At 35.9% G+C, this 25,984-nt stretch overlaps 1 protein-coding gene across 3 annotated transcripts in view; it reads right to left on the reverse strand.

The window, feature by feature from the left end:
* CNTN1 (contactin 1) overlaps positions 1–25,984 on the reverse strand; it is a 342,015-nt gene that overhangs the window by 237,637 nt on the left and 78,394 nt on the right. For all 3 annotated transcript variants that reach the window (XM_046642426.1, XM_046642443.1, XM_046642435.1), the window contains exon 2: positions 15,089–15,136. The gene's annotated coding sequence lies outside the window, so the exon portion shown is untranslated. The remainder of the gene's footprint in view (positions 1–15,088; positions 15,137–25,984) is intronic.

Raw genomic sequence — 25,984 nt, forward strand, 5'->3', positions numbered from 1 at the left:
CTTCACAGCAACACCTAGATTAGCGTTTGATTAAATAGCTGGGTACTAAAGCCTAGACAGGTTGACACATAAAATTAACCATCACAGCTCCTTTCTACCTACAGAACAAAAATCAAATTCTCTCTTGGTGTGAAAGGATCTCCATGATTCAACTCAATTTCTCTCTTTTAATTCCTCCCTCCTCAATTGTGAGACTCGTTTTTCAAGTTCCATCATTTTGTGAAGGCTTCTCCTATCATTCATCTCCACGGGAAGTATTTTTCTCTCTCTGTTCTCATAGTCATCATAACTTTCCTGCATCTCTCTGTGTTATAATCCTCTGTACATGTAATAATTTTTCTCTATTTGTTGAGAACTCCTTGATTGCAGGGACTATGCTTTCTTTTTATTTCTATCCCTACAAAGACTTTTCACCATGGCACCCAGAAGACATTTGTTGAATTTATTAAATTATCTCCCTACAAAATTTTCAAATAATGGCTTTATCAATGATATAACATTTAATTCACTTCATTTGAAGGAACTAACATTGTAAAAGTGTAATATATTGGCAAATTTTCCATTCCCTGTTTTAATAATGATACAATTACTAAAAAGTACAGTATTTAATAAATGAGATATTTAAAATTTTTGGCAATTTATCATGTGGGTAGAAGACCAGGTGGACATATTTTTTAATGACAATATTATGAGTTTAGTTTTATTTAAATTATACATTTTCTCACCATTCATTCAAGGAAAAAAGAGCAGTTATTCATTTTCAAATTCAAGGGGCAGGGTATAAAACAGCAGGAACTCAGACAATTCAGCAATCCATCTATCTTGAGAGGAATAAAACACTACTCCACTCTGTACTGGCTGGCACAACTCTTCACCAACAATCCTCCATTTAGGTATAAAAACAAACTGGCCTTTGTATTTTGTTTATGCTGTCACTGGGGCATTACTCTCAAAGCACTTCAGCAATACAAAAATAATGCTGCTGTCTCTTACAGCCACAGCTAAAAAATATTCGCAAAAAGTGCTGCTCAAAGAGCATATTTATTTCAGTTGGTTTCCTCATTGTGCAATGATAGAGATATTAAAGTAAATTCCTTATTTTGTCAAGATCCTGAATATTCTCTCATTTTTATGTACATATAGGTAAAATCCTGAATTGTGCAACGTTTATTAGGTACGCATGAGAGAAATGATCTAAATTTACTCATGAGATTCCTCCTTCCCCTTACCCCATCCAGTTTTTAAATTTAAAATTTAATAGGGAGAGATGTGAACAAACAGAGACAACAATATGTTATTCGTGCAATGATAAAAATAAGTACTGGATTCAGAGGAAGCAGAAAGGATAAACTGGTATAATCTCCCTGAGGAGGTAGGGAACAAGAAGGTCAGGGAAGGTTTCATTCAACTGAGTGTTAGAATAAGAGTAGATATTTTCCAGATAGCTAAGGTGGAGGACAGAGGAGTTATTTCAGGCAGAGGAAGTCACGTAAAATAAGGAGTAAGGAATGACACAGCTTGGCTCATTCTGTTTAAAGAACAGGAGAAAATGAGGCATAAAAGTAGAAGAGAGGGACAAGGCATTAATTTCCATCCCATGAGTATGAAAATTTGATGTCCAAGTCCAACGTGCTTCATGACCTAGTTTCATGTTATCTATACAACCTGAATTTATTCACATAGTAGGTGCTGAAAAATATTTACTTAATGGAAACAAATGAATACCATTTCCTAATTCTGTATATGCAAGGAACTTTGCCAAGGTTTATGCAGAATAAAAACAAACAACGAAGAAAAAGCCAAAACAAAAGCAGAGAAAACATCATAGTTAAATACAAAATATGATAATTAAAATGTAAATCAAGATAGAAAGTAATGTAGAGGAATTCTTTGGAAATTAAGAAAATATTGTTTCTGATACTGGTTCAACACAAGGTTGACATATGGGAAGCCGTATCACAGAAAACAAGCCATGTTGCAACTGCAAATGACCTGTGGGGAACTAGCCTAGGCAGATATGCTCCAGGTTGAACATAGTCTAGGTAAGTAATAGCCTCCCTTTAGGGAACATGCGTGCTTTATAGATTTATGTCCCCTGCTTGAGTATATACTTCCCACCTTCTATAAGAGGATAATTTTTTTAAGTTCCCTAGGAATGTAATGACTCCTGGACAGAGATTCTATGCTGATATCCATCATCAATGACAGCTGAAAGATCTGGCGTGGCGACTCCCAGTCTGTAACACCAGAGGGTCAACATTCCTAACCTTCTCCCCTATAACCCACTGGCCTATAAAACTGCTTCAAGATGCTGTGCCTGCCTTAAGATGGTTCTTCAGGATGCTAGTCCACCATCTTCCAATCAGCTAGCTCATCGCTTAATAAAAGCCCTTTCTTTACCACTATCTTGCCTCTTGACATTTTGGCTTCTGTCTTGTGGCAAGCAGATCGTGCCTTTTGCACAGTAACATTTCCATTACTATACAGGTAAGCCTGTGTCCTCAATGCTCTCTGCACCCACTCTGTTCATTCCTACTTTAGTGTTTTCATTTACAAATTCTTTCCCTGCCTTCTTAAATGCTTTAATTTCCTTCTTATACATATCTAGATTTTACCTATCTCAAAGAAAAGAGAAGAAAAAGAAATGATAGTGATTAAATGTCTTTTTTTTTTTGCCAAGCATTCTAAGTGCTTTATATAAAACATCTTATTTAATCCTCACAACTTTTGAAGTGAGTAAAGGAGGGATTGCCTCCCTGTTTTACCACTATAGCCATGTATGATTCAAAGAGGTTAAGTAATAGTGCCAAGAAAATATAAAACAGTGAGTGGAGGAGGTGAGAGCTAAGTCCAGTTCTATTTCTTTTCTCTCCAAAGCTCAGCTCATGTGTTATCTTCTCTATGAATCATGCTCTTACGACATCATCCTCTATTGTGTCTTGTCTCTGATATCCCATGACCAGCACCCCGCATCCTAATACAATTTTTTTCTAATAATTCTTCAAGTTAATTTCATCCCCTCACATGGATTATGAGGTCTTCGATAGATAGAACCATATTTTATGTTCTCTTGCATCACCCATAAAACTCCAAACAGTGCTGATCACATAGCAAGCGCCTTGAAACATTTGTGGATTGATTAGGCTGCATCTTCTGGAGTTTTATCCCCTATTTCGTTTGAGTGTAACCCTCTCCCCCAGTGATGAATCATCACCCATAGCCAGTTCTCAGTGCGAAAATGTGGATAGGCTATTTTCTGATGTGTAGTGTATTTTCAGAGTCAATTCTTGTGTATCCTGACAAAGCAGTATCTGTGTCATATCTGTATATTTACCTGGTATCTGTATATTACCTCATAGTTCTACCACTAATGCTCTGTGAGCCTGCACAAGCTACTTACTTCACAGGTCTTTTGTGAAGGTTAAAAATGATTATGTATGTAAATGAATGTTATAGACTTTAGAGTAATGAAATATAGCTATACGATTACAATATTTAAAGAAATAATCTACTTGTATTTCTTACTTCCTACCAAATTTATCCCTGAGCTAATCTGATAATTGAATCAATGTCCCTGTTTCAAAAGAAAACGTCAGTGCCCATATGTATTTTAACTGGCCTGGTAAGGAAAAAGTTCCAGCTTCGGTCACAAAGAGCATTAGTAAATCAAACAGCGGGAATTTCAGACCATAGTAGAAAATTTGGGATGTCACTGAAGGGTAATTGAGCAATAATTCTGCCGATACTTCTTGCTAGAACAAGGTGGTAAGGCATTTCTGGAGGTAATACAATGACATGAGTTAAGCAAAATCAAAGATAATTGACGCCATTCTCAAAATGATCACCTTTTCATTTGTTAGAATTCAAAAAAGAACCAGGTGACAAACTACATGCATATCATATGCATCAATGTGTGCAAATAATTTTAAATTTGTCAAATATAGTACTTAAAAAGGGTAGAAAATTATTAATTCTAACTGTAATAAGTAATAAAAATTGTTGTACCAATATAAAATAATTTGAGGACAATGCTCCTTCCTAACCTCAGCCATAGACTAGTGGGAAGCCTCTCTTACAAGCTGTGTCTAAAAGAAAAAGGCAGGGGGATTCAGTGGGGGCAATCCTCAGCTGCCTGGGAATAAATGTCCAGCCCTTAACTGCTGCAAAGCAGCCTCCTTCAAGGTTGAATTACAGGTTATTGTTTGCTGGAAAACAGGCAGAACTGGTTTTCTGGGATCTTTTAACATAGAAGAAATTGAGAAAAGAACCCTCATAAAGAGCATTGGAGAGAAGAATTTCTGAAGAAATATGAGATTCACACTGCTCCCCCTCCTGTTGGTTGGCGGTAGGGGTAGAAGAGGTGGACAGAAAGTCCTCCCTTGAGATTTGGAAGGGATTTTGAACATGGAGTGCTGGCTTTCCTGTCCACTTGCAGGTTCCTGAGCAGCAGAATCCCAGATATTTTCAGTGCTGCCAGGGCGTGGGGATGGACAGCTACGAGATGGCAAGAGGCACAGATAGGGAGAAGAGGGTAAAGCCCACTCTAGTTTCTTATGAGACCTCGTGATGCAGAGAAAATTGTGAGTTTCCCATTAGTTTAGGTAGTCCATAGACAATAGTTGGAAGCACTAACCTAGAGATTAAGTCTTGTAAGGGGTATCTGGGTATAATGAAGTGATAGTATCATAGAAGTGGTAACCCCTTTGGGATAAGAGGGGAATGTGGCTTCCTACTATAAGACTACCCACCTCAGGAAGCTGTAGGGGAGATTCACTGGCTCCTGAAGAGCATCTGTGTTACTCCTTGGAGGTAGCAAAGGGCATCAGCTAAATATGATAAATGCCAGTGACCAACCAGAGGTGGGCCTTAACAGCAGGAGTCATACACATGGTACAAGTCATTCAGGTACTAGAATTTGCAGCTGGAAAGAATCTGAGAAACATGGTGAGAAGAGTAGCACCCTTTTTCTGTTTTATGAATGCATTGTAATCTGGCAGTAGCTTCATCAGCAGCGGTGCACTCTGGTGGTGCGCATAACACTTAACGATCCTCCTAAAATGCACAGGTATTTATTTCATAAGAATTGGTGTCAGGTCAGATCCTTTACCACCCCACATTTATTGAATCATATTTTCAAGTGTAAATGAGGAATTTTATATTTATATCTGACATATTTTACCTTGGTTTGAGCTCAGGGTTATAACTGTTGCATTAAGTTTGAATACTGATTCTCTTGTCCAAAGTGTGACCTACTGGGTTATATAATGGCAATTTGTTGTTATATTTAACTTTAATTTCCCCATGTTTGCATTGCACTCTGTAGAATGTGATTTAGGCTGCCACTTTCACTGTATCAACATAGAACTACAGCTCTGATACTAAACCTAACAAAGCACAAAAAGGAAAAAGGACAGATGCTGTCATAGGTGCTAGATAAAATCCTACCAAATCAAGCTCCAAATTTAATTAAAAGAATACTCTTTTGAGGGAAAGGACAGTTTGATGTTAGGAAATCTATAAATTATTATAACACTGTAGTAAAGATGGATTTAAGGTGGACCGTGGTGAAGAGAGAACAATTAAGTTGAGTAAGAGAGGGGCATGTAGATACTAGACTCACTCACTAGATGAAGTGAATGCTCCCGACGCTAGACCTGAGCAGCTCTGAAGTGTGAGCTTCAGTAAAATAACAGATCTATACAAGTCATGGGTCTGTGGAGGTATTTCAAGATCAGATGGATCAAAGAATGTTGAAGTAGCAAATATCAACGGTGTAAATCTAAAATGTAGGAATCTTACAAATATTCGTAGTATATTTCCTAGAAAAATATACGTAAATATGGGAATATTACAAAGGGATTAACAATAAAATTATTTTTAAGTAAAACATTAGGAAAAACTTATGTAACTATGAGAAATGACCAAATTATATAAGGTATAACATTAAAATATGTTTTTGAAGAATTTGTGACATGGAAAGTTTCCAAATTCAACACAATATAAGATGAAGTGAAAAAAATAGGATATTAAAATTTATGGTATATATGACTTCAAAATAGCTCAAGATGATAAAAGCCTATCTCTGAGATGTGAGTTATAAGTCCTCTCTCTTATTTTCCAAGTTTTTTCAAAACAAGTGTGCATTTTTCAAAGGGCTCCTATTATAGAGCACTCATCACAGATTTGTTTTCCTAATCGTTATAACGTTCTCTCCATCATTACCCCTTTTTGCCACACAAGGAACATTAGATGGCTTGCCTATACTCTTACAGGTGTCAGTGGAGATCTAGAATTCAAATATAAGTTTCTTTAGGTTCTTTTTACTGCAATACATACAAATGTATTCTTGCATTTCCATTTCTGAGAAAGAAAGAAACCCATCATTCAAGTGTTCATGAAAATTTCTAAGCACTTTAAGTGTTATTCATTGATAGGTGATTCAGTAATCAAAATGCAAATATATGGATTAGAATTTCGTCTCCTTTCCTTGCCAAACTTCTGCTCCGAATAACTTAACATTAGTGTGATAGCAGAAAGTCATACAAGGAAATTTAACAAGCAGATTATATTATCTACATATGGAAAAATCAATCTCAAAGTAATTACTAAATCAATAATTATATAGCAATTAATATTATTCTGTAAGACATTATGCTGAATAATCTGTGGAGGCTTGAAAGATGCAAAAGACATAACTCTCTTCTCTTACAGGTTTATAATCTCATTTGGGATATATATGTGAAAAAGAAAAAGAATAATAAAGGTTTAAACTAAAAATTGAAAATGTAGGACAAAGGAAGAAATGAAAATGTTCTGAGTGTCTACTATGTAGTGGGCACTGCTGGGCACTTGGATATGCCATTCCTTAATCCTCGCAGTAATGCGATGGATGATGTATCTGATGAGGCAGAACCTAAAAGAAAGAGAAGCAGCTAGAGAAGTTAACTTAATAAATCGTCTAGAAAGACCTCCTTTTACAGGGTCATTTTACTTTCCCCTAATAACCTAGTAGGTATCTATCCCCCTGGAAAAAAGGTAATAATTGGACCTTTTACAACCTGCTAAATTAGCGTTCACCCACCATGAAAGTCAGTCACTGAGTAAATTATTCCAAGAGATTACTTGGGCATGGAGAATAATCCTTTTGCAATTTAACGTTACTGGAACTTCTTGGAAGTATTTCTCTTCCTGATTGAGGTTGTTCACAGAAAAGGATATCAGGCATCTCAAGAGGTCACCGTGAGGCAAGGAAGCGCATGGCCACTGACACAGGCTCAGAACCATGGTTTAGAGGTTCCTGAGGAAAGGCTGAGGCTGGCAACTTTTCCTGTCCCGGCCACTGAATGAGAGTGGACATTGTAGGAACAATGGCTGAGCTTCTAGATGACAGAGGGAATCCTGAAGCCCACAAGTATACAGGGATTAGTTTCAGTCAGGACATTCCTGTAGCAGTGCAAAATCACCAGTTGGAATGTATTAGAGAACCAGTTTTCCATAGCAGCTCCATGTGTATCAGTAGAAAGCAATGGATGGACTTCCTAGTTTTCTCTCTGCTTGGGATTTGGAAGTAGGGCAGACTGCATTAGATGGAGTAATCCTCTGGGAATCTTGGGCAATGGGAGTAGGGGTAGCAAGGACCTCAAGAGAGAGACACTGGACTTCCTGCTAATATGGGCATGCCAAGTTTAGAATTATGCAGAAAAATAAAAGATGTGATTGCATTTGGATTACAGTTGTTTTTATTTTTTTATGGTGAGATGAAGGCTCAGGAAAGAGATATAGTTTGCCTAAGGAGGGTCACAGCTAGTAATCTGCAAAAGCAGGATTCAAACCAATTCTCTTTGACACTCATATTCTATCCTCTACAAACGAGATGTCACAAGACATTATCTATTTTCCAGATAATATTATACATCAGCAAAACTTAGTAAATTGTTATGCACTAATAATTAGTAAAATGTTTTCTTAAACTCCAGATGAATGCTATTATTCAATTTTGGGAGAAAATAAAGCTTATGTTTGCTTTATGAATTTCAGTCATTTCATTTTATTCTTCATTGAATCTCAGGCACTAAATCCCCTGCAGTTTCTTGGATTTACTTTTATTGAATAAGGAATTCTTATTTTGATGAAATGGAATAAAGAGTCATGAGATTTTCTTACATTAATCATGCTTGAAAAATAAAGCAATGGCTTTTAATACCTATCTATAATTCATTCTAATTTAATTGATGAGAAACTCAAGTTATTAGACATCCAAAATAATTCAATTGTGCAACAGAAAAAACAATGAGAGTCTGCCAAAATTTACCATAATAAATAGTTTTTAATGATACTGAAAGATACAGTAGAGCTGTAATACTTTTCCCAGTGTTCCCACAAGTGCCAAGGAGAATAGTGAGCACATATTTGGTGTTAAACAAATTACTTTTGATTGACGATAGCTGCCAAGTCCTGAGTAAACTATAGCATTTAGGAGAGTCTACGGAATTGTTGAAAATCATGTAAGATAAAGGTTATAAAGATATGAAGGTTTTTAAGTGACAAACAAATGAAAGAAGTTATAAATAAGAAGAAAGGTACGACTTTATGCTGACAACTTCTAATTCATGAAAAATTGATATAAATAGATAACTTGACAGAGAGAGAGAGTTTTTTTTTTTTTACATCCTCAATGCCTAGAATAGAACCTGACTAGTCGTGAGCATCACAGTGAGCTGATAATGAATATTTGTTGAATAAAGAGTTAAATATGTTATACATTTATTTATGCTATTTGTTACATATTAGAAATGTTACACTATATTTAAAAGTTGAGTGAAGAAATACAAATAAGGCCTTCTCAATAAGACATAACTGGAAGATAGGAGTGAGAAGCATGAGGTAGGAGATGTTCACAGAGAACTGGAATCTTCTGGATAGATCCCATATCCCAATAACTTCTGGCTTCCACTTTAGCTATTTAGAAGTCGTCCATTACTCTAACTGCCTTCCTTTAGCAGTGCTGTCTCTTGTTTTTCTAGCTGCTTCCAGTTCTTCTTTATTATTCGTATTCCACAGTTTTACTTTTATGTGTTTAGATTTGATTTTCTTGTAATTTATTCTGTTTCAATTTCCTTGGACTTCCAGGATCTGAAGATTAAGTATTTTTCAACAATTCTGGAAAATTCTCCACTACTACTTCTTCAAATATTTCCTTTTCTTCCTTATTTCTATTTTGTCCTTTTAGAACACCAATTACATATATTACATCTTTTTATTCTGTTCATCATCCATCCCATGGTCCATATTCCTTTTTGGTAATGCCCATCTTTTTTCTCTCTATGATATTTCTTTCTTTGATGATTATTTCTTTGGATCACAAATTCTCTCCTTGTGTCAGTTCTACTAAATTGCTCTTTAAGTTTATGGTTCCAATTATAATATGTTTCATAACTATTAGATTCTTTTCCATAACTACTTCTCATTTTTACAGTCTCTATTTCCTTGCTCATATTTTCAGGTATTTTTTTCTTTAAATATATTTTTGGTGGTTAGAATAATGCCCTCCCCTTCCCACCCCAGGATGCCCATGGCCTAATCCTTAGAACCTGCGATTATGTTACCTTACATGGCAAAAGGGACTTTGCATATGTGATCAAGGTAATGGCCTTAGACGGTGAGATTATCCTGGATTATATGAATGGGCCCAATCTAATCACATGAGCTCTTAAATGCAGAAGAGGAAGGCAGAAGAATGGGTCAGAGAGACAATGTGAAAAGGACTCAGCCCACTGTTGGTGGCTTTAGAAAGGTAAGGAAGGGGCCATAACCAAGAAATGCAGCAGCCTCTAGAAGCTTGGAACAATCTTCAGTTTATAGTCAGCAAGAAAATGAGGGCCCCAGTCCTACAAACACAAGGAATTGAACTCACGAGTAATTTGAACAAGCAGGAAACTAATTCTCCCCTAAAGCTTCGAGAAAGGAACATAGTCTGCACCCTTAATTTTAGTCCAATGAGAACTGTAGTGGACTTCTAACTACAGAATTATAAAATAATAAATTTGTGCTGTTTTAAACCACTAAGTTTGTGGTAATTTGTTAGCAGTAACAGAAAATTAATATAGATTTCAGTACCCAAAGTGAGGTGTTGCTGTAACAAGTATCTAAAAATGTAGAACTGATTTTGGTATCATCCAGTGGGCATAGCTTGGAGAAATTTTGAGAAGCATGAAAGAAAAAGCCTTGATTTCTTTGAATAGACTGTTAGCAGAAATATGGACATTAAAGACTGCCCATGAGGAGTATGAAGGAAGTGAGGAGCGTTACAGAGGAATTCTAAATTGCCTCAGAGAAAACATAAATGGTCATGAACAGACTATTAATAGAAATGTGAATTTTAAGGATGCTGCTAATGAGAGTTTAGAAGAAAATGAGAATATGCTATTGGAAACCAGAGGAAAAGGGATTTTTGTTCTATAGAGGAAGAAAGCTTAGCAGGATTGTGTCATGCAGTTATGTGGAAAGCAGATCTTGTAAGCAATTAACTTGGATACTTAGCTGAGGAGATTTCTAAGCAAAGTATTGAGGGTGCAGACTGATTTCTTCTTTCTCCTTAGAGTAAAATGTGAAGGGAGAGAGATAAATTGGTGGAGGAACTGTTCAACAAAAAGAAACGAGGACTTGATGATTTTGGAAATTCTTAACCTACCCATATGGCAAAGATGTTAAAATTAAGAGATTAATTTTCAGAGATACCTTAGAAAGATCAAAAGATCACAGTATTTAGTAACAAAAAAGACTCTTTGAAAAGATTAAGGAAGTGATTACAGATCCCCTCAGCCAACTCAGTTGAAGCCAAAAATAGAGAAGAGATTTTCTTGGAAACATCCGTGCATGAACCTCTTGTCTAATTCAGTGAATCCTTGCGGCATTCATGGGAGACTCACTGAATTCTTGAGAATTTTATACAAGCAGGGACACTGCTAGCTTGGACTGAAGGGATCAGAGAGATATGATGTGAGAAAGATTCAATCTGTCATTGCTGGCTTAGAAAATTAAAAAGGGGCCTAATGCCAAGGCACGTGGGAGCATCTGGGAGTCACTGATAAAACAAGGAGCTCAGTCCTGCAACCACACAGAACTGAACTCTGCCGACAACCCAAAGGAACACGAAAGAAACTGATTTGGTACTCCCCTAGAACCTCCAGAATGAAATGCATCCTGTCTACACTGTGATTTTAATCTGGTGACACCCGTACTGGACTTCCGACCTACAGAACTGTAAGATGATAAATCTGTGCTTTTTTTTTTTTGACACTAAGTGTGTGGTAATTTGTAGGGCAGCACTAGAAAATTAATACAATAATAAACATTTATTTTTTTCTGAATCTGATTATTCTAATATAATATACCTTTGTAAGACTATATCTTCTGTCATGGTTTTTTTCAGCCTTCTTCCAAGCGTCATGTTTTATGCTTTGTAATTTTTAAATTGTTAACTAATTTCTTTAGAAATTTATCTTGAAACATTGAATTCGGGTTTATACTGCAAACAATTTCTTTTGCTTCCACCCACTGACTGTGAATCTGGAACCACTCTAAATTATTGGATGAAGCTTATTGGATCACACAGGTGAATTCTGCCACCAAACCTCAGTGAAGACTGCCTAAAAGTTCTGAATTCTAGGGGCAAATCTGTGTCCCTCCACTGAGTGGCAAAGCCTAGATAGGCGTGTTTCTTTGATGCACCTTCTCGGTGGTAGGTAATAACTTGTAGACCCTTATTCATAGATCGTCCTTAAGGATCCTGGTTCTCTGAGAGGCTCTTCTATTACACTCCAACTTGGGCTGGACCTAGGCTGCATCCTCTGCCTCCAACTTTGCCCCTGCTCACCTCTCAGGGTTGCTGCCTTCGCTTCATTTTTGTCCTCTTTGGATTCTTTACTTTCTTATCATCTCAGAAAAGCATTTAAAAAGAAGTGTTTTATAGTCATATTTTTTGAGTTTTTCACTTAACAGCTGTCAGAACAGGAACTCTTCATGTATTTTTTTTAAACCTACTCAAATTTATTTTAAAAAATTGAAGTAATACATTTCATCACCTGTACAACAAGGGTTTTACTACCTTAAGTAAAACTGTTACCACAGTGATAGCTTTTCCACTCAATTTCTTAATGCATTTAATAAGTACCATTCTTGAAGTTATCAATGTTAAGAAAAATAAGTAGCAGACCACAGGCAATACATTTCACATTTTAAATCCCCACTTTCTAAAAATATATCGATAGCACAATATGAAGACGCTCCTCCAGACTCTAAATTCAGAAAAAATTATGGCCTTTGAGAATCAAATTCTAACAAATTCAAAGCCTGCCATTAGTCTTTGTACTGCCTTTACATTTTACATAAACATAATTAAGCTCAAATATAAATTTAGAAACTATATCTTCTTTTAGGTTTATAAACTAAAGATCCACATTTCCTTGATGATATTTGTAAGCAGTCCTGATCCACTCAATCAGAAGTAATCCCATCCTTTGTGCAAGAGGTTACAGTATGCTGTAATAATTTGTTTACATATTTGCTGTGGTTTTCTTCCTAGTCTGTGAGCATCTTGAAAAGAAAAAGTGTATGTACTATAAGTATTGTGGTAGACCCAAAATTTAGCATTGAATTTAGGTACCAAATAAACATTTGATGAATTTTATCTATGAGTGAAGATATTCAGTGAAATCTAAGTAGTTTATAATTCTGTAGTACATATCATTTCAACTTGTATTTTTTTTTACCAATATTGGGGAAAAATTATTATAGTATTATAAAAAATATTATAGGATTGTGGGTCGGCATTAGTGAAAGACATCACTCCAAATGAAGTAACTTGGAGCCTAAGTAGAGCTTCCCACCTTTCTTTCTCTTCCTGTTTGTTTATTATCTAATGCACATGTTCTCTTGCACAATGAATGAATTAGTGTATTGATTCTGAAATAAAAGTGATTTTAAAATGGATTTTACCTGAAGCATTGTTAACAGGATAATGATAATGCCCAATGAAAGAAAATGCCATTAAATGTTTAAAGTAAGGGCGGTCACATTGTCAGTATTTAAAATAAACGTTTTCCGGAGTTGAGTTTTAAGTAATTTGCATTTACTTTGTTAAAAAAAATTATATTGCCAAACAAAGAAATAAATAAATCCCAAAGAAACAAAATATTTGAGAATTTACAGTTAGGCATAGAAAGCAAGACTATTATACAGGTTGCATTTTCTTACATATATTTTTCAAGCTAACATACCTATATTTTATTTAAAGAATGTTCAACTAAAATTAGTGTTTAAAATATCAGCCCAATGTGTTTCTAATTTTATACTAATCCTTCCATGGTAATCATCGGCTCTAAAGTTTTTAATAAATACATTTCATGGAATTAGGACCTGATCTTCACCTCCTTTCTTCCTTTAATTTTTCTGTCCTATAGGATATATGAATGTGGGTCTCCATTGACATTTCAAATGCAAAATAGAGAAACCAAACTCATTCTGTTCTCCAGCAAAACAGTTTATATTCCCATTTCTATTGGTTTTGAAATGTTTCTTTTTTGCTATAGAAGTAAACTGAAAGCCATCTCTGCTTGTCCTTCTTTCTTTCTTTTATCTAATCTGTCACAAAGAATGTCATATTTGCTTGCTTTCTTGTCTTCTGGCAATAGCATGCTTCTCTATTTCCACTGCCTCAATCAGCATTAGGCCCTCACGTCATGCCTTGACAGGACTAGATAATTTTCAAAGATCCTACCTAATTCTAGTATTTTATCGTTAATTTTTTTTAATTGATCACCCTGACCAGATTGTGAATTCTTGTACTCAACAATACAACTGTAAAAATCCAACTTAGTAGTCACATAGACAACACCGGAGATGAAACTGGAACACAATATTACCAACCAAAATCTGTCCACAGCCTCCATCTGCTCTGGCTATACAATTTTTATTGTGTTATCCTTAGATGCTCTTCATTCCAACTTGTCTCATGAGCACAGTGCACATCTATATCATCTTTCACGCTTTTGTTAGTGATCTTCATACCTCAAAAAGTTCCTTTGCAGGGCAGCCCCTGTGGCACAGCCAGTTAAGCATGCATGTTCCACTTTTGGCGGCCCGGGGTTCGCCAGTTTGGATCCCGGGTGTGGACGTGGCACTGCATGGCAGGTCATGCTGTGGCAGGCGTCCCACATATAAAGTAGAGGAAGGTGGGCACAGATGTTAGCTCAGGGCCAGTCTTCCTCAGCAAAAAGAGGAGGATTTGGCAGCAGATGTTAGCTCAAGGCTAATCTTCCTCAAAAAAAAAAAAGTTCCCTTGCCACTGTCTCCTCAATCCAAAATTTGCAAAATGCTACTTAATTCTTATCTTTTCCAGGTAGTTTACATAGGGGCAGGACCCCAAAAGTTGGGTGTTAGATAGGCCTCAGCCACATAACTTTAGATAAGCCTCAGGTTTCTCGTTGTAAAATGAGATTAATAATAATAACAAGAATAATAATACTTTTGCTTCATAAAATTGTGAGGATTGTATTACATAAAGCACATAAAGTGCTTAGTAGAGTGCTTGGATTATAAGGTTAAGTAAATAGTATTATTATTGCTGTTGGTATTATTATTTATTATTATTATTAATTCCATGATGTCTTCATTACTCTAGCTCACGTTTGATAACTCATTCCAGCATCTGTTAACTCAGCAATATTGAGCGCTACACTATCCAGTATTAATTGTTCCCTAGTTGCTTTGCGTATTTCCCAGTGATTTACTTGTAAGGGAATTTTCAGAGAGGGCACTGAGAGGACATTTAATAAGTAATCATCAAGAAATTTATCATATGCTTTGGTATTTTTTAAAATTGAGAAATATTACAAAAAGATAAAATGGAACCAATATCACTGAGTGTTTGTCACAAACCAGAAAATTGCTAGGTGCTCAGTAACTAGAAATATGTTTCAACATTCTAGAATATTCTATTACACATAGTTTTGCCACATATTTTTATTCCTTAAACTGAAACACACAGACACAAACACTCACACACCCGTACCCCAAGTAAAAAGCTTACCTTAAGATTGTTCTGAATTCAGCTTCAGAAACGATCCAAAGTGGGTATCTACAAATTGATAATTATGAAATAATAGTCAGTTAGCTTAAAGAAAAAGATATTTTTACTTTTAGCAATGATTTTTAATATTTCCTATGACAAATTAGTTGCATTTTAATCCTCTGGAAGTTTTTATTTATTGCTTTGACCATTATAGCATAGTTTTAGCATATTTGTAAAATACCTTTATAAAATCAGTAAACATTTAAGCTAAAGGGATTTGACTTTTTTATTGTTTGCAAAACCTGTTGACGGTTTATACGCCAAATAACATCTTATTCAGCATTATTGAATTCTATTAAAAATTAACTTTTAAATAAAACTATAATAACATTGCTGAACTTGCGCCATTTTATGATACTGACACTAGAATGAAATTTATTTTAGAGTACACGTATACACCATATACAGCATACATACACCATGTGTGTGTGTGTGTGTGTGTATCTCATATGTGTGTATACATACTGATAGATAGATAACACGCACACACATTTGTAAAATTAAGGGGAAAAAGAATCAAGTAGACCTAAAACATTTGGTAGAGAAAACCAAGTATTTGGGTGCAATCAAATGCATCAAATTCAACCTAGCATAAGTATTTGGATACACTGACATTTTGGTGCTATTAACAAAAATACCAGCAACAAAAATTGTGTGTTGAATTTTATAGTTTACAGAACACTTTCTCACATTGTTGTTCAGGTCTTCGGGAACCCTATGACCGTAAACATGTTCCCTTCCAAATACTATCAGGGTCAGCTTGGTCTGAGTTGACACAGAAGTAGTTGCATAGGAAGCTTGTTCATCAAATGCACATTCTGAGACTAGCCTTTACATTTAAAATATACACTATGTCATGTTCCCTCACAAATAAAACGGAGTTGTGAAATCTAGTTTTTCATATAGTTGAAGCTCATCTTTTAGATATTGCTTCAAACATCCCTCCTCCAGAATGGTAGGAGATATTAATCAAATAATGACTTAAATCAATACATAACAATAGACCATGTTAAATGTCAAGAAGAAGACTCACACAGTACTTTCAATGTAATGGGGATCCTGATTTAGTCCAGTGGGATCAGAGGAGACTTCCATGAGGAATAAAATTTAAGCTGAGAGTTATCAGGCAAAGACAGAGGAGGAAAGGGAGAGAGTGCCTTTTTTAGAAGGACTGGCAGGTACAAAGCGCTGAGGCATGAAGGAGTGTGGCACAGTTGAGGAGCAGGAAGAGGCCATAAGCCTCTTTTCCTCATAAAAATGGAGGGGTGACTAGGGGTGCACAAAGCTAGAGAGGTTAGGCAGGGCCATGGCAGGCTACAAAGAAGGTTTGTTTTCACCTTACACACTACAGGGGGCCATTGAAAGGATTTATGCAGAAGAGTGAGGTAATAAGATCTCCCTGATGATGGTAGCTCTGGTGAGGGGAAGAGAAAGTGGAGGAAGAGCGAATGTAGGAACCCAGTGAGGGGTTATTGCTCTAGTGCAGGAAAGAGAGATAATGGCTTTGACTAGTAGAATTTGCAAAAGAGATTGAGAAAATGGGTTTGTTTTAATAAGATCTGGGGGATAGAGTATAATCTGTCTCTCTCACTTGATTGTAAGCTCTATGAGGGCAGAGATTGCATCTGTTTTACTGACCATTATATCCTTTGCCACAATGCTCTGCACACAGTAGATACTCAAAAAAGTTGTTTTTAAATAAATTAAAGATAGGAAAGGAAGAGGAAATTGGAAAGTATAAGGAACTTCCTGAAAGGGTACTATTTACTGTGATAAGAATCACTAGAAAGGATCACGTTTACAAGTAAAATCATGAATTTAGATTTAGACAAATTGCACTGGGATTGCTTATTAGATATCCAAGTGGAGATGTGAAGTAGGAAATTTTAAGTGTCTGAAGCTCAGAAAAGAGATCTTGACTAAAGATACAAATTTGGAAGTCATAGGAATAACAGTAATATTGATGTCTTAGGAGTGGATTGATTTCCTTTGGGGAGAAAATACATTAATAAGGATAACTGAATCTTTGCAGGCTCTTACTATGTATCAGGCACTGTTCTAAGGGTTTTACATGTATCAATCCATTTAATCCTCATAATAACCACATAAAATATTTTATTTATTATGCCACTTTAAAGAAGAGAAAACCAAGGCACAGAGAAATTACATATAGAAATTATATAACTTGCCAAATTCACACAGTGGCAGAACTAGGGTGTGGTACGCAGAATTCTAAGATGGTCTCCAACATTCCCAAACTCTGGTGTACAGGGGCAGATCCTGTAAATGTGATAGGATATAATTCCCATGATTTAATTACTAATCAGTTGACTGAGTTAATGAAAACTAAAAACGAGATCCTTGTGGGCTTGGATAAAATCAGTTTATCCTTTTAAAAGGGATTGGGCCTATCCTGATGTCAGAACTAGAAGTGTAAGAGGGCCTATGTAGGGGCCCACATGGCAGAGAATTGCAGAAAGCTCCTAAGAGCTGAGAATAGCCCCTGGCCGACAGCCATCAAGAAAATGGAGACTTTAGTCTTACAACCACAAGAAATTGAATTTTGTCAACACCAATGAGCTTAGAAGAGGACCTCAGCCTCAGCTGAGCCCTCAGCTCTAGCCAACAGTTTAATTTCACCCTGCTAAGACTTGGAGCAGAGGACCCAGCTAAATTCCATCTGGACTTCTGACCTAAAGAACTGTAAGATACTAAACGAGTGTTGTTTTAAGCCACTAAGTTCGTGGTAATTTGTTACACAGCAATAAAAAACTAAAGCACATGATTAAACCTAGGTAGTCAGTTTATATAGCCTGTGTTGTTAAAGACTTAGCTTTATTGCATTACGTAGAAGAGTTGGGAAAGTGAGAAGAGCCTTGAAGAAGGCAGGCATTTAAAGAATGAGCAGAGGAAAATGAACCAACAAAGGAGACTGAAGAGAAAAAAGAAACCCAGGAAAACCAAGAAAACATGGCATGACAGAAGTCAAGAGGAAGGGTCTGTGGAAGGAGGGACCCGACTGAGCAAGAGCGTGGAGTGTTGCTGACAGCAAATCAGATGACGACTGAAGAATGTTCATTGGATCAATAAGATAGAGGGGGCTGATACTGGCTTTCCTCTGGTCAATTAAAAAAGTGGAGTTGGCATTTAAGAACATTTGTTTCTTTTAATGAAGGAGGAAAACCGCGATGGGCTGAGGACAAAGAAATGTTTTCCAGACGTTTTTTATTATTCAGTATTTTCATATCAGAGAATTATAGACCTCTTGCTCAAGAATTAGACACACTTGTCAATTACAGCCAGCTTGAAAAGTAAACCAGTCAAATGTTGTTTTGTTACAAAATTGAATTTCAATTCTTATGTGACAAGGCAAAATTACATACAAGAAGTATCTAAAGAATAGTTGATCTCACAAGATGACTAATGAAAAATTAGTAGAAGGAAGAGAACAGAAAAGAGAACACTCGATTTCCAAATCTGTTACTTTGATCATTTACATTGCCATTCTAAGCGAAAGGCATTCTTTTCTCCTAAGAAAATATGAAAACATGTCAAGAAACCAAAATATAAACAGGCATTAAGTAAATCAATAAAGTCCATTTTGACTGTAATAAAGAACAATTGAGAAAACACAGTGTACATGCAGAGAAAATTAAAGTTAAGGACTTTTATGCTGCTGTATTCACCTAATGGTGTTGTTTTTGGGTTCTCTTGTTCCAGTACTTCATTTTGGTGACTAATTTTATGGAAAGCAGAAATAACAATGACCAAGCCTCCTCTTATCCCATATAACACAATAAGATAAAATTCATACTACATTTAAGTTGTTCCTTACATGGGAGAGAAATACTCACCTCTGATGGTGCCACTAGGAAAGAAGAAGAAAGTTTACCCAGGATCTCTGATACATATTCAACACAGGATGGGGGCTGTGTTCAATGGCCCAGTCTGAATTGAAATTTAAATTTTCCATTTTGAATGATCCAGACAGATGTTCAGTAGGATAGAGCCCCAAGTGTGAGAGTGCAGTGGCTTACATGAAATCTCTCCATGTCTGACTTCACCCTTCGTCTCATTTGAGGCCCTCTGTCCCACAGATACGGCTGTGGGTTCACCTCTTCCTAGCACTTTACCGATATGGACAAAGACGACGTAGGAGGCCTAATATAGTCATTGTTCACATCCCAAGATCATCGTTCCTTTTGCTGCTTACTTACAATTCAAGGATCTTCAATTGGTTCACTTTCAATTTATTTTCATGCATTTGGCTCCTACTTTTAGCTGTTTATGGGAGAGACAGAATTGCTAACAGAGGTAACATTAATAATGAGCATATGATTTTTTTCTAGTGTAAGACAAAGCCTGATTCATTAATGAGTCATGCCATCTTCATAAAGAAGAGAGATTTCTCACACCCTTGCATAAAATTCTTTTAAAAAGAATTTTTTGTGATCAGTCATTCTAGGAAACACTTCCCCCCTTCCTAGTCAATGATTCCTGAACCTCTAACCAAAACCAGAGGCTTGACTAGAGTGCACTGACCTTTCCTTAAAGTCCTTCTATTTTGATTCATGGAATTTTGTGATAAACCATAAAATGAGGCTTGGTCATTCTTTTTCTCAAAAAAGACATTTTCCATGAAAATATGAGACAAAGACAAGTATGAGAAATCTTTTCAAATTTTATTTTATATGTTGGATATCCTAAAACCATATTGTAGTTCATATTAACTAAATAAATTCTTGGCTGATGTTTCAGATCTTCATCTCAAATATTCCAAATCCCTAATGGCCATAAACTTCAAAGCCTAATCATTCAGATGATTCATTATCCCCTCTCCCAACTGGGATCCACATATAACAAGTCTATCTATCACCTTTCCAGTATGCCCATCTTGCACACACTATGAGATAGGTTTGATTCTCACGATCATTTTGTCCAACCTTGATAACTTCTTCTAATTTTCCCCGAACTATGTTTTTCTATCTTTGGCTATACTCATTGTACATAAATACTCCACACTGGTTTCCGATTACTTCAAATCCTACTATACGTGAAAATCTGTTTGTCTTGGTGTATGGTGTTTCCAGTATAACAAGAGCACAGAGCATCTCTTCTTATCCTTATCTACTATATCCTTGTACTGAATAAGCCATAGTCCCCAAAGTAGGTAACTTTTAAACTTTGTAGGACTAGGGGCTAAAATAGAATATAAAATGTAGATCACACTTTGGTGTGAAGCCTTTTTAGGAGAAAGATACATGGCCCAGAAAATCTTAGGAATCCAGACTAAATTCTAACTTCAAACTCCTTAGACTTCAAACTCCTTAGATTTCCTCCAGAACTATACTGACTTTAGGGAGATTTAGATTTCTAGCCTAAAATGAGTCCTCCTAACAATGGCAGGAGCAGGAACCAGAACTGCATTGAACTACACTCAGATATGAAAATCTTTCATAATCCAGCCAAAATGTATCCTGTTGTATTTTGATTATACCTATATTTTAATATCAGGGGAAAGGTACTTTTCATAATCAAATTCTTTTTTATTTTATTTTATTTCTTTATTTTTTGAGGAAGATTAGCCCTGAGCTAACATCTGCTGCCAGCCCTCCTTTTTTTGCGGAGGAAGACTGGCCCTGAGCTAACATCTGTGCCCAACTTCCTCTACTTTATATGTGGGACGTCTACCACAGCACGGCTTGCCAAGCAGTGCCATCTCCACACCCGGGATGTGAACCGGCGAACCCGGGGCCGCCAAAGCGGAATGTGCGAACTTAACCACTGCGCCACCCGGCTGGCGCGGATCAAATTCTTATTTTAAAAAGAGATTTCGCTCCTGTTCCCATTTTCATTTAACTTTGAGGATTTTCTATATCGGATCCCAAAGTATTTCTTAACTGCTTCACAGTTAATAATAGTAAAACTTAACTTTCACAATTTTACTCTAAAACATATTACAAAGAATGTCTTAAATGACAGCAAACTTCTTCGAGGATGTACTTATACTTAAGGTCCAATCTCTGGCCATAGATATTTAGGACATTGGAAAGCATGGTAAAAATAGAGCTCTTAAAGCTGATGTATATTTTGTTGCTCCATAGCTAATTATAACTTTAGGTGTATCTACACATCCAAATGACACCAGACAACTAGCTTTTGAATTATAAGTCTCCCTAGAACTCTTTTAAGTGGCAGGTGAAAAAGGTGAGAAGGTTAAATTCTTATTTGTCTTAAAGAATTGGAAGTGACACACAGAAAGAATTGTTAAATAATTCAGAACAAACAGATGGAGAATTGAGATTTAAATAGACTTTTTGAAAAATATGTTGAATTATTTTGACATATTTTACTTGATTAACTTAATCTTTACAATAGAAATAATAGCTACAATTAATTGAGAAACTATTATTCACCAAGTTTTTAACATATTATTTAAAAATCTTGCAAAATTGGGATTATTTTTCCATGTGAAAGGTATGGTTTCAACTTCTTGCTTTAATGAAAAAAATAAATACTCACAGGATTCCCTGAGTTTCAATCAAAAATAGTTTCCAACAAGGAACTAATTCAGTTACTGTGTCATCAAATCTGGCGCTTCTGACTATAAAATGGACTTTTCTTCACTATCACTTTTTAGTTCAAAAGAAGGAAAAAGACCAGTTGTTGAAAAGCTTATTTCTCATAGGAAATATTTTGTAGGTAGTGCAAATGAAAATTTAGTGAAAAAGAACAGTTTGTTCTGCTTTAGTTTTTGTATTACTTGGTTTTTAACAAAACCTAAGGAACTGTGCATGTTGAAGGCAGCATATTGCAACTAGCTTTCCATTGTTCATCCTTAAAAGATGTTTTGGAAGGAAAAATAAGACTTACCATACTCCAAATTAATACAATCTTTGTATTTCTTTATGTATAGAATTGAGCAAAATGGAAGTTCAAGTGAATTGATATTTTAAAAGGGATCAAAAAGGCAGAGGCAGGAGTCAGCAAACTTTTTATGTAAAGCATCAGATAGTAAATATTTTATGCTTGGCGGACCATATGTTCTCTGTGACAATTACTCAGCTCCATCACTGTAGTGGGAAAGCAGTCTATACAATACATAAATGAATGTGTGTGTGGGTGTGTCCCAATAAAACTTTATTTACAAAAACATTACATGGGCTGGATATGGCCATGTCCTGTAGTTTGTCAACCCCTGAAATGGGAGAATAATAAAATATGATCATAACATGGAAATGGTGAAGCCAAGATGCTTTCTTGCAGTCTGTTAAAAGTTTTCTTGCTGTTTTGCTGAAATAGCACAGCAGCAATATTCAGGAATAAACATTTGGTTCTAGGCTACATCTTTAGTCATTAAAAAAATAAGATGACCATTCCTCTGCTTCTTTTGGAATGTCTTCAAGTGAAATATTCTCGAAGACAAAATTTTTAATGTAATGATTTACAGTGAGATGTTCAAACCAGCAGTATATTCATCTTCCCTTCACATTAGTGTAAGGAATTCCACAATCTGGCAATCTTAAAAGGATTTGTGCTATTGAGGTGGTAGACTGAGAACATCTGCAGGTAAATTTGAAATTGCTAATTTTGCAAATATATTTTCTTATTTACTGTTGCTAAAAATGCTCTGAAAAAGATCGTGTTATTAGTCACATTTTATAGGTCATGAGTCTGAAGTTTAAAGTGGTTAAGTATATTACTGAGGTTATATAGTTACTAAACTGTGGTGTCAGTATTTGAACAACAGAGATCTATTCAGAGCTACCATGTATGGTTGCAATTTATGCACCCTTAGAACTCTACATATAAGAGAATTGATGGTGTAGATTTGTATATTCATTACAGAAATTTTCCCACAGAGGGCAGTAAAGCTTTTTTCTTTTTACAAAATCAGTGCTATGGCTATTTTTTAAAATTAAAGAATGTATATTTTAGAAGGAATCTTTCTAATTCACAGAAATATGCCATATATGATGGCATCAGTCCTGGCCTGACTCTAAAGATCTTGTTCTTTTCTTTTTTTTGAGGAAGATTAGCCCTGAGCTAACATCTGCCACCATCCTCCTCCTTTTGCTGAGGAAGACTGGCCCTGAGCTAACATCCATGCCCATCTTCCTCTACTTTATATGTGGGATGCCTGCCACAGCATGCCTTGACAAGTGGTGCGTAGATCTACACCTGGAATCCGAATCAGTGAAGCCCAGGCGGCCAAAATAGAATGTGCAAACAACAACTGTGCCACTGGGCTGGTCCTAAAGACTTCGTTCTTTTACATTATGCTGAACTCTGTGCCATGAGGGCCACCTGGAGAGTTACAAAGAGTAAGGTGTTGAGGAAATTCTGTGTTTCTAGACTGAATATGTAATGTTAACTCCTTTCTTGCCTTTAAGTCTTGGCAAGAGTTTATTACTATGAAAGCAGAGAAAGGTTTTATACATATGAAAGAAATTTCAAGACAGAATTGACAGGACTTGATAACAGACTGGATATAGGAATGAAAAAAAGAGATAGAAATCAGATCCTCTGAACATTCTAGCATGGTAGACCAGATGTATGGATATGTTACTAAAGAAGATTGGGAGACAGAGTCTGGGGAAAGAGGGAAGATGACTTTTTTTTAAGGTTCAGTGAGAGAAGATGAAGAAATCAAAAGGAAGTTGAAAATATGTACCTGGAGTTAAGAGAGTGATCAAGGCTAGCATCAGGGCTTTGGGTGTTAGTATTATAGAAGTTTGAGAGCTAATGCCAAAAGAAGGAGAGAAGCTATGTGGGAAGAATCTAGGACTGGGAGAGATGGGACCTACAAGATGAGCCAAAAAAGAAATAACACTGTACAAGTGTGATCAGAGAAGGGATACAACAAGTTAAAAATAGGATCACTGAAGCCAAAAACAAACAAAAAGTATGTTAATGAAAAGAGCTTCTTAAGAATGTCCCCTTCTTCAGAGAGTTCCAGGAAGATGAGAACTGTGCAGAAACCATTCCAGCTGGCAATTCAAGAGTAACTAGTGAATTCTGCAAAGTCAGTCTCAATCCAATAGCAAAGGAAGCTGTCAGAATAGCACAGAGGGGGCCAGCCCGGTGGTGTGTTGGTTAAGTTCACACACTCCGCTTTGGCAGCCTGGGGTCCATGAGTTTGGATCCTGGGTGTGGACCTACATACCACTCAAGCCATGCTGTGGGGGTATTCCACATAGAAGAACTAGAAGGACTTACAACTAGGATATACAACTATGTACTGGGGCTTTGGGGAGAAAAAAAAGAGGAAGATTGGCAACAGATTTTAGGTCAGGGCCAATCCGCCTCACCTACAAGAAGAGAATAGCATGGAGGATAAAAATGTAGAAATAAAGGGTGCAGACTATTTTTTTAAATCTAAAACTTAGGAGAAGGCAGAAAAAGAGGAATGAGGAATGGGGAAAGATTTGTTTTCTTTCATGTTTGTTTTTAATAATGGAAGCTCTCTGGACACTTTTGTACTTAGGAAAGTATCCAGAGGGAAAGGAGCAATTTAAGACATAAAAAGGGGGATGAATAATTGACACCATTGTATTTCACAGAAAACCCGACTATCCCAAGTCACAAATCAGTGGTGGCTGCAAGTGAAATCTGTCCTGATTCTACCTTTTCTTTAAGTAGCTTTGAGATGTAATTTGCATACCATGAAACTGACCAATTTTAAGTATACAATTCAATGAACTTTAGTATATTTACAAAGGCTTTACTTTTATGTGCCCAGTAACTGGCATAACAGTATGAACTCTTGGTCTTATCTGTCTTAGAACGTTGTAGGAATTCTGAACTCAATCATGAGAATAGACGTATAAATCAAAAGAATAATAGAGAAATATCAGTGCTATGGGCTGCAATAACATTACAGCTCACCATGTGGAATGAGGCAAATGCCCTAAATAATTGCTTTTGTACTTTTTACAATAGATAATTAATAACCCACACTGCATGAATCAAATAAACATTTGTTTTATAATATTAAGAATCCATCTATATCTGTAATTGACTCATAAAGTAACTATGCAGTAGCATACTACTTACCTTACAGTACATTTTTGCCTCATATTGATCGCTAAGGTTTGTTTTTGTTCACTTGTTTATTTTTGGCCATACTTCCTAGGGCAATTTTGTGCCATTTCAAGAAGCCATTGTGTTTGTTCTTTGTGTTTAACCTTCACCTTGGGTTGTAAAAACTTGGCTGGTGCCTACAAATTACAAAACCATCTAACTCTTTCAGCAGTCTTTTGTGAAATTCATAGATTTAGCTATCTGTACACCTTGTCTTCTGAATGATGATTTCTGGACCTACATGTTCATGGATTTGGGGAAAAAAAAGCTGTTCAAATGAAGGAAGAAGTAAACAATACAAAATAAAGAGGAACCATGGCCTAGTCGTAATATACCTACATAGTTACCCATCAATAGGATATCAGACTTACAGAGATGTAGACAAAGATGTATACTTATTTTGTGCCGAAAAATGTAACGGAGAACAAAACTGGAGAGCTAACCCTAAACTACTCAAACTTCTAGGTAGTTCTACTTCACATCTAAAAATTTCCCAAAATTAAATCTAAGAAGGAAATCTACCTAAATACACATGCATTATGTTAAAAAAATTAATCTAACTCTTCATTAGATTATGTTAGCTCTTCTTCAAATTTGGCATGTGAAGTTATTAAAACAAATCTTTCCTCCATGCAGTATACAAAGAAAAGTGACCACTTTCTTACTATACATTAGAAATACTTCTTAAGACTTACGTTGTTTTAATTTCTTTCTCAAAGATTTTAGTAAACCTTGATTTAAAAAGCAAAAGTAAAGAAAGGTAAAAAAACT

Source organism: Equus quagga, chromosome 1 (genome assembly GCF_021613505.1).
Source record: "Equus quagga isolate Etosha38 chromosome 1, UCLA_HA_Equagga_1.0, whole genome shotgun sequence".
Taxonomy (NCBI): domain Eukaryota; kingdom Metazoa; phylum Chordata; class Mammalia; order Perissodactyla; family Equidae; genus Equus; species Equus quagga.